This window comes from Chlorocebus sabaeus, chromosome 29, assembly GCF_047675955.1.
Source record: "Chlorocebus sabaeus isolate Y175 chromosome 29, mChlSab1.0.hap1, whole genome shotgun sequence".
In the NCBI taxonomy this organism is placed as follows: domain Eukaryota; kingdom Metazoa; phylum Chordata; class Mammalia; order Primates; family Cercopithecidae; genus Chlorocebus; species Chlorocebus sabaeus.
Window position 1 is genome coordinate 3963854 of NC_132932.1, and position 10547 is coordinate 3974400.

Genomic DNA, 10547 nt, shown 5'->3' on the forward strand with positions numbered 1-10547 from the left:
GTGTCCCATTTACACTTTAAAATCAGCTTGTAACTTTTCATGAAAAATTCCTGGGGACTTTAGTTGGGATTGCATTGAATTTATAGATCAGTTTAGGAAGAATAGGCATCCTTCATAATGTTGAGTCTTCTTACCATTTTCTTTATGTAAGTAAGTCTTCATTGTCTCTTTTTTTTTTTTTTTTGTGACTACATAATTTTACTATTTCTGTAGTAGTTGCCAAATAGTGGTATTCTAATTTCGTTCTAATTTCTACATTTACTAACCGCAATCAGACCCATCAATTTTTTTAATCCCTGCTCTGCCCCTTGAGTTGTACAATCTTAGGGTGCAATAGGAAAGAAAAAAATGGCCAGTCCAGAATTTTGTTTCCAGTGAAAATGTGTATCTTTCCCTTGCTCTTTCTTTTCTCTCTTCCTATGATTTCCTTCCATCTGCTTTTGGCCACAGAAGTTGGCCTTGGTTGCTGGGTTACTTTAGTAGTAGGGTAAGAACACCCTAGAAGGCAGTGCAGTGAGGGAAAAGGTGAACAGAGATGTGGGTTAGTGGTGTATTAGCCAGCACCTAAGGATTCAAATAGGAAGTGGGGAAGTAGTCACATGGAGGCACGTTGGCAGCTAGCCAGCCAGCTAGCATCTGAGGACATGCAGGCATTAGGAGAATGTGAGATAGAGGCAGGGAACATTGGCGGTGTGATTATGAGATTGGATTTTGAAACACATAAGGTATAAAGTATGAACACTCTTGGTGTCTGCATAACATGTTCCATGAGAGGGAATCATATTCCTTGATGAAATTGCCAATATCAGCATGGCATCTGGAGTTGTCTAAGCTGAGCATAGGACTTCTTGTGTAAAAATATGAGCTTTAGAAGTCTCCCACTGGCCAAATCTGGCACATAAGCATGAAAATAAGTGATTGTAACAAAATGGAGCCCACTGGATAATATACTAAATGAGGAGTATTTTTGATACAAAGATAAATTTAAAAATAGATAAATGGAGGAGAAGGGAATACTCCTTCTTAGAGTAGATGTCAACTATAGGATGTCTAGAGCTGCCATTAGGCAATCATCGTAGTGTTAGATGGTTCAGACAGGAGTTACACAAAAAAGCTGGTTAGTGGAAATGTGATGAGGAACAGCTTACTGATATTTCCTTAGAATATCTCTTCACAAAATACTATTCAATATAAAATAAAAAGTGTAAATTAAAGCTGCATAGGGATGGCAGATGCCAACCAGACCAAGTCATTAATGGTTACATCACTAGGGTGGGAGGGATAGCAACTGTGATCCCTGGTGGGAGGCACTAAGGGCACAGCACCATTTCTGTATTCTTCCTGCTAAGGGAACGTCGCTGAATCTGGTCGTGAAGAATCATCAGAAAGACCCAGTAGAGGATCATTCAATTTCATTTATAGGATATTGAGAGTGAGAAGTGCAAGGAATGATGAAGAACAGTTTGAGATTGGAGAAGAAGAAAATGGTATGACCGAATGCAACACATGTTCCAGGGTGGGGATCCTGTAGCAGAAAGGAAAACAAGACACTGTCACATATGAGGGAACATTTGAAGGGCATCTGTGGCTCAGGCAGCCATGTTTTGACATTGGTTTTTGACTTAAATGGTAGCATGATTATGTAGAGAAAATTTTGCCTTGGGGAAAACCACAATGGCAAATTTAGGGGTGGACACCATGCCTGCCCCTTTCACGTTTCAGAAAAAAATGAATAAAATGCCATAATATATAAAGCAAAAAAAGTTATAAAGCAAATAAGGTAAAGAGTTTAACAGTTGAGGAATCTGGGTAAAGGATAAATATCCATACATTTGAAATTATTTCAAATTATTTTAAAAATTAAAAATGATTAATTGGCATTTGCTATGGTCCAAATGTATCCACCAAATTTCATACGTTAAAATTTAATTACCCATGTGATAAGAGGTGGGACCTTCAGGAGGTGATTAAGTTATGAAGACAGAGCTGTCAGGGACGAGAGTAGCGTCCTTTTAAAATTCATACCTTTTTTGCCCTTCTGCCTTCTGCCAAGTGAGGATGCAGCAAGACACCAGACACTGAATCTGCCACCTTCATCTTGGACTTCTCAGCCTGCAGAACTGTCAGAAATAAGTTCTTTTTTTTTTCTTTTTAAATAAATTATCCACTGTCAGGTATTTTGTTAGCAGAACTAACAAACTATGAAAACATTGCGTATTTTTGATTGTCAAAATGAATTTGGATATTGTTAAATATATTTGAATTCTTTGATTTTCCTAAATACAATGGAATGATCTGCATTTTTTTCTCCACCCAGTTTGCTTTTGTTTCCTACTTTTAACGTTTGTGTAAATGTGAGGAGTACAAGTGCAGTTTTGTTATATGGATGTATTGCTTAGCAGTGAAGCCTGGGCTTTCAGTGTAAACATCACACAATTGGGAACATTGTACCCATTAAGTAATTTCTCATTCTTCACCCCCCTCCTACCTTCCCACCCTTCCAAGTCTCCAGACTGTATCCTTGTGGGTACACATTATTTAACTCCCACATATAAGTGAGAACATGCTGTATTTTACTTTCTGAGTTGTTTCATTTAGGATAATAGTCTCCAGTTCCATCTGTGTTGCTGCAAAAGATATGATTTCATTCTTTTTTATGGCCAAACAGTATTCCATTATCTGTCTATCTATCTATCTGGATACATATATACATATGTACACAAACACATATCCCACATTTTCTTTATCTGGTCATCCATTGATAGATATTTAGGTTGATTACATGTGTTTGCTATTGTAAATAGTGCTATTAGAGACATGAGTGCAGGTGTCTTTTTGATATCATGATTTCTGTTCCTTTGGGTAGTTACCCAGTAGTGGGATTGTTGTGTTGAATGGTAGGTCTATTTTTAGTTCTTTGCGAAATCTCCATACTGTTTTCCATAGAGGTTGTTCTAATTTCCGTTCCCACCAACAGTATGTAGGAGTTGCCTTTCCTCTGTATCTTCTCCAACATGTTATTTATTTATTTTTTAATAGTAGCCATTCTGACTGGTATAAGATGATATCCCATTATGGTTTTAATTTGCATTTCTCTGATAATTTGTGAAGCTGGGCATTTTTTCATATGCTTGTTGGCCATTTGTATGTCTTTTCTGAAAAATGTCCACTCATTTCCCTTGCCCAGTTTTAAATTATATTTTTGATTTCTGTTGTTATTGAATTGTTTGAGTTTCTTGTAAATTCTGGATATTGGTCCCCTGTTGGATCATAGTTTACAAATATTTTCCCCCATTCTGCAGGTTGTCTGTTCACTCTGTTGATTATTTCTTTTGTTGTGCAGGAGCTTTTTAGTTTAATTAAGTCCCATTTGTCTATTTTTTTGGTTGTTGTTGTTGTTGCTCGTGCTTTTGAGGTCTTGGTTATGAATTCTTTAGACCAATGACCAGAATAGTTTTCTCTAGATTTTCTTCTGGCATTTTTAGAGTTTCAGATCTTACATTTAAGTCTTCAATTCATCCTGAGTTGATTTTTGTATATAGTGAGAGATAGAGATCCAGTTTCATTCTTCTGCATACGGCAATCCAATTTTGCCAGTACACATTTATTAAAAAGGGTGTCCTTTTTTTCCCACATATATTTTTGTCAACTTTGTCAAAGATCAGTTGGCTGTAGATATGTGGCTTTATTTCTGGGTTCTCTTTTCTATGTCATTGATCTATGTGTCTATTTTCATACTAGTACCATGCTGTTTTGGTTACTATAGCTTTATAATATGATTTGAGGTCAGGTAATGCAATGCCTCCTGCTTTGTTCTCTTTGCTTAGGGTTGCTTTGACTATTCAAGCTCTTTTTTTTTTTGGTTCTATATGAATTTTAGGATTTTTTTTTGGTTCTGTGAAAATGACATTGGTAATTTGATAGGAATTGCATTGAATCTGTATATTGCTTTGGGCAATGTGCTCATTCTGATGTTATTCATTCTTCTGCTCCCTGAGCATGGGATATTTTCCCATTTGTTTGTGTCATCTACAGTTTCTTTCATCAGTGTTTTGTAGTAAAGATCTTTCGCCTCCTTGGTTAAATATATCCCCAGATATTTTATTTCTTTTTTCTTTTTCTTTTTTTTTTTGAGATGGAGTCTTGCTCATCACCCAGGCTGGAGAGCAGTGGCGCGATCTTGGCTCACTACAAGTTCCACCTCCCGGGTTCACACCATTCTCCTGTCTCAGCCTCCTGAGTAGCTGGTACTACAGTCACCTGCCACCACGCTCGGCTAATTTTTTGTATTTTTAGCAGAGACAGGGTTTCACCGTGTTAGCCAGGATGCAGATATTTTATTTCTTTGTAGCTATTGTAAATGGGATTGCTTTTTTAGTTTGATTCTCAGCTTGATTGTTATTGGCGTATACAAATGGTACTGATTTTTGTATATTGATTTTGTATCCTGAAACTTTGCTGTATTAGTTTATCAAATCTAAGAGTTTCTAAATAAAAGTATTTAGAGTTTTGTAGGTATAAGATTATATCATCAGTGGACAGAGATATTGGGTTGGTGCAAAAGTAATTGAGGCAAATGGCAAAAACCACAATTACTTTTGCACCAACCCAGTAGTTTGACTTCTTGTTTTCCAATTTGGATGCTGATATAGTTTGGATGTTTGTTCCTTCCAAGTCTCATATTGAAATGTCATCCTCAATGTTAGAGGTGGGGCCTGGTGGGAGGTGCTTTTGTGATGGGGGTGGATCCCTTCTGAACGGCTTGGTGCTGTCCTTGAGATAGTGAGTTTTTGTGAAATCTGACTTTTTGAAAGTGTGTGGCACCTCCCCACCATTCTCTGTTCCTGCTCTTGCCATGTGATGTGACTGCTCCCGCTTCACTTTCTGCCATGATTCTAAGGTTTCTGAAGGCTTCAGCAGGAGTAGATGCTGGAGCCATGCTGGTACAGCCTTCAGAACTCTGAGTCAATTATACCTCTTTTCTTTATAAATTACCCAGTTTCAGGTATTTCTTTATAGCAACGCAAGAATGGCCTAACAGAAAGCTGGTATCAGGAGTGGGACATTGCTATAAAGATACCTGAAAATGTGGTAGCAACTTTCAACTGGATAATGGACAGAGGTTGGAAGAGTTTAGATGGCTCAGAAGACAGGAAGATAAGGGAAAGTTTGGAACTTCTCAGAGACTAGTTCAACGGTTGTGACCAAAATACTGGTAATCAAGACTGGGTAATTTGTGGGGGGGGGGGGGGGTGGGGTGGGAAAGAGGTTTAATTGACTCACAGTTCAGCATGGCTGGGGAGGCCTCAGAAACTTACAATCATGGTGGAAGGGGAAGCAAACACATCTTTCTTCTCATGGTGGCAGGAAGGAGAATGAGAATTCAGCAAAGGGGGAAGCTCCCTATATAACCATGAGACCTTGTGAGAACTCACTCACTATTATGAGAACAGGATGGGAGAAACTGCCCCCATAATTCATTTATCTCCAGGTTCCTCCCATGACACGTGGGAACTAAACTTCAAGATGAGAGTTGGGTGAGGACATAGTCAAACCATATTGTTCCACCGCTGGCTCCTCCTAAATCTCATGTCTTCACATTTCAAAACACAATCATGCCCTTCCAATAGTTCCCCAAAGTCTTAACCCATTCCAGATTTAACTCAAAAGTCCGAGTCCAAAGTCTCATCTGAGACAAGGCAAGTCCCTTTTGCCTGTGAGCCTGTAAAATCAAAAGCAAGTTAGTTACTTTCTAGATACAATGTGGGTACAGGTATTGAGTAAATACACCCATTCCAAGTGGGAGAAATTGGCCAAAACAAAGGGGTTACAGGCCCCATGCAAGTCTGAAATCTAATAGGGCAGTCATTAAAACTTAAAGTTCCAAAATAATCTCCTTTGACTTCATGTCTCACATTCAGGTCATGGTGATGCAAGAAGGGCCCCCACAGCCTGGGGAAGGTCTGCCGCTGTGGTTTTGCAGGGTAAATTCCCCCTTCTGGCTGCTTTCATGGGCTGGCACTGAGTGTGCAAGCTGTCGGTGTATCTACCATTCTGGGTTCTGGAGGTCTGTGGCCCTCTTCACACAGCTTCATTAGGTAGTGCCCCAGGGGGGACTCTGTGTGGGGTCTCTGGCCCCACATTTCCCTTCTGCACTGCTCTAGCAGAGGTTGTCCCTGAGGACTCCACCCCTGCAGCAAACTTCTGCCTGGATGTCCAGGCATTTCCACACATCTTCTGAAATCTAGGTGGAGGTTCCCAAACATCTATTCTTGACTTCTGCATACCCACAGGCCCAACACCACATGTATGCCACCAAGGTGTGGGGCTTGCACCCTCTGAAGCACTCACCTGAGCTCCGCATTAGCCCCTTGAAGCCATGGCCAAGAAGCAGGGCACCAAGTCCCTAAACTTGCACATAGTGTCAAGGTCCTGGGCCTGGCCCACAAAACCATTTTTTTCTTCTAGTCCTCTGAGCCTGTGATGGGAGGGCCTGCAGTAAAGACCTGTTACATGCCCTGGAGACATTTTCCCCATTGCCTTGGTGATTAACATTTGGCTTCTCGTTACTTATGCAAATTTCTGTAGCCAGCTTGAATTTCTCCTCAGAAACTGGGTTTTTCTTTTCTATGCATTATCAGGCTGCAAATTTTCTGAACTTTTATGCTCTGCTTCCCTTTTAAACATAAGTTCCAATTCCAAACCATATCTTCGTGAATACATAAAACTGAATGCTTTTAATAGCACCTGAGTTACCTTTTGAATGCTTTGCTCCTTGGAAATTTCTTCCATCAGATACCCTAAATCATCTCTCTTAAGTTTAAAGTTCCACAGATATCTAGGGCAGGGGCAAAATGCTGCCAGTCTCTTTGCTAAAACATAGCAAGAGTCACTTTTGCTCCAGTTCCCAACAAGTTCCTCATCTCCATCTGAGACCACTTCAGGTTGGACTTCATTGTCCATATCACTATAGCATTTTGATCAAAGCCATTCAACAAGCCTCTGGGCAGATCCAAACTTCCCACATCTTCCTGTCTTCTTCTGAACCCTCCAAACTGTCCCAACTTCTGCCTGTTACCCAGTCCCAAAGTTGCTTTCACACTTTTGGGTATCTTTACAGCAGTGTCCCACTCTCTCAGGTACCAATGTACTGTATTAGTCTGTTCTCATGCTGCTAATAAAGACATATCTGAGATTGGATAATTTATAAAGGAAGGGGGTTTAATTGACTCACAGTTCTGTATGGCAAGGGAGGCCTCAGGAAACTTATAATTATGGCAGAAGGTGAAGCAAACATGTCTTTCTTCACATGAGCAGCAGGAAGGAGAATGAGAATCCAGCAAAGGGGGAAGCCCCTATTAAAACCATCAGATCTTGTAAAACTTACTATAATGAGAACAGAATGGGGAAAACCACCTTCGTGATTTAATTATCTCCATGTGGTCCCTCCCACAATATGTAGGGATTGTGGGAACTACAATTCAAGATGAGATTTGGGTGAAGACAGCCAAACCGTATCAGTCTCAGATGGAAATAAAGAATTTATTGGGAACTGGAGTAAAGGTCACCCATGTTACACCCTAGCAAAGAACTTGGCTGTATTATGTTCATGTCATAGCGATCTGTGGAAGTTTAAAATTAAGAGTGATAACTTAGGGTATGCAGTGAATGGAATTTCTAAGCAAAAATTGTTCAATATATGGCCTGGCTGCTTTTAACAGCCTATGATCAGATGTGGGAGCAAAATTACTTAAAGTTGGAACTTATATTTAAAGGGGAAGCAGAGTGTAAAAGTTTGAAAAATTTGCAGCCTGGCCATATGGCAGAGAAAGAATCCAAGCAGGTTGTGGAGCAAGCCCTTGCTAGAGAGATCAGCATGAATAAAAGGGAGTCAAGTGCTAATATCCAAAACAATGGGGAAAAAAGGCCTTGAAGGCATTTCAGAAATCTCTGAGGCAGCCTCTCCTACACAGGTCCAGAGGCCTAGGAAGAAAGAATGGTTTTGTGGGTCAGTCCCAGAGTACTGCTGCCCTGTGCAGCTTTGTGACACTGCTCCCTGCTTCCTGGCTGCTCTGGCTCCAGGCTTGGCTCAAAGGACCTTAAATACTGCTTATGCTGCTGCTCTGGAGAGAGCAAGCTGCCATAAGCCTTGGTGGCTTCCATGTGGTGTTACGTCTGTGGGCGTATGGATTGCAAGAGTGAAGGAGACTTGGCAGCTTCCCCCTAGATTTCAGAGGATATATGAGAAAGTCTGGGTGCCTAGGCAGAAGCCTGCTGCAGAGGTGCAGCCCTCTTGGAGAACCTCTACTAGGGTAGTGAGGAGGGTAAATGTAGGGTTGGAACCCCTACACAGAGTCTCCACCAGGGCACTGCCCTCCAGATACCAAAATGATAGATCCATCAGCAGCTTGCACCCTGCTTCTGAAAAAGCCACAGACACTCAACGGCAACCTGTGGGAGCAGCCGTGAGGGCTGTACCTTGCAAAGCCACAGGGGCAGAGCTACCCAAGACCTTGGGAGCCAACGTTTTGCATATGTATGCCCTGGATATGGGACTTGGGATCAAAGGAGATTATTTTGGAGCTTTGAGATTTGATGACTCCTCTGCTGGGTTTCAGACTTGTGTGGGACCTATTACCCCTTTCTTTTGGCCAATTTCTCCCTTTTGGAATGGTAATGTTTACCCAATGCCTGTACTACCATTGTATCTTGGGATTAAATAACCTGCTTTGAATTTATAGGGTCATAGGTGGAAGGAGATGAGTCTCAGGTGAGATTTAGAACTTTGGATTTGATACTGGAGTGAGTTAAGACTTTTGGGCACTATTGGGAGCAGATGATTATATTTTGAATGTGAGAAGGATGTTAGATTTAAGGGGCCAGGGGTGGAAAGATACAGCTTTGATATTTGTCCTAATCACATCTTATATTGAAATTTAATTGCCAATGTTGTAGGTAGGGCCTGGTGGGATGTGTTTGGGTCATGAGGGCAGATCTTTCATGAATAACTTGGTGCTTTCATTGAGATAATGAGTTCTCATGAAATCCGGTTGTTTAAAAGAGTGTGACACTTCTCTTTCTTTCTTACTCTCACTCTCACCAATGACATGTCTGCTTCTGCTTTACATTCTGCCATGATTGTAAAGTTTCTGAGGCTTTCACCAGAAGCAGATGCTGGAGGCATGCTGGGGCACTCTGCAGACCTCTGAGCCAAGTAAACCTCTTTTGTTTATAAATTACCTAGTCTCAGGTATTTATTTATAGCAATGTAAGAACAACCTAACACAGATGCCTTTTATTTCGTTCTTTTGCCTGGTTGCTCTGGCAATGATGTCTAATACTATGTTAAATAAAAGTGGTAGAAGTTGGCATCCTTGTCTTATTTAAGTTCTCAGGTGAATTGCTTTCAGTTTTTCCCCATTCAGTATTATGTTGGCTGTGGTTTGGTAAAAATGTCCTTTATTATTTTGAGGTATGTTTCTTCTATGTCTAGTGTGTTGAGGGTTTTTATCATGAAGGGAGGCTGAATTTTATCAAATTATTTTCCGCATTTGTTGAGATGATCATAGGGTTTTTGTTTTTAAATTATGTCTATGTGATGAATCATCTTTATTGATTTACACAGGCTGAACCATCCTTGCATCTCTGCAGTAGAACTCACTTGATCATGATGTATCATCTTTTTGATGTACTGTTGCATTTGGTTTGCTAGTATTTTGCTGAGGATTTTTGCATCTATGTTCATCAGAGGTATTGGTCTGTAGTTTTCTTTTTTATTTGTGTCCTTACCTGGCTTTAGTATCAAGGAGATACTGACTCCATAGAAAGAATTAGGGAAGATTTTCTCCTTGATATTTTGGAGCAGTTTCAGTAGGAGTGGTACCAGTTATTATTTGTACATTACATAGAATTCAGCTGTGAATTCGTCTAGTACTGGGATTTTTAGTTGTGCTTGGGAGGCTTTTTATTACTGATTCAATTTTACTACTTTTTATTGATATGTTCAGGATTTCTATTTCTTTCTGGTTTAGTCTTTTGATATAATTGTATACTTTCTCTAGAAAGTTTGTTTTGGCTTTTATTAGATTTATTCCTAGCCACTTTATAGTTTTTGCTACTATTTTTTTTTTTTTTTTTTTTTGAGACGGAGTCTTGCTCTGTCGCCCGGGCTGGAGTGCAGTGGCCGGATCTCAGCTCACTGCAAGCTCCGCCTCCCGGGTTTACGCCATTCTCCTGCCTCAGCCTCCCGAGTAGCGGGGACTACAGGCGCCCGCCACCTCGCCCGGCTAGTTTTTTGTGTTGTTAGTAGAGACGGGGTTTCACCGTGTTAGCCAGGATGGTCTCGATCTCCTGACCTCGTGATCCGCCCGTCTCGGCCTCCCAAAGTGCTGGGATTACTATTGTAAGTAGTATCATTTTTAAAAATTATTATTATACTTTAAGTTCTAGGGTACATGTGCATAACGTGCAGGTTTGTTACATATGTATACTTGTGCCATGTTGGTGTGCTACAGCCATCAACTTCTCAGCACCCATCAACTCATCAT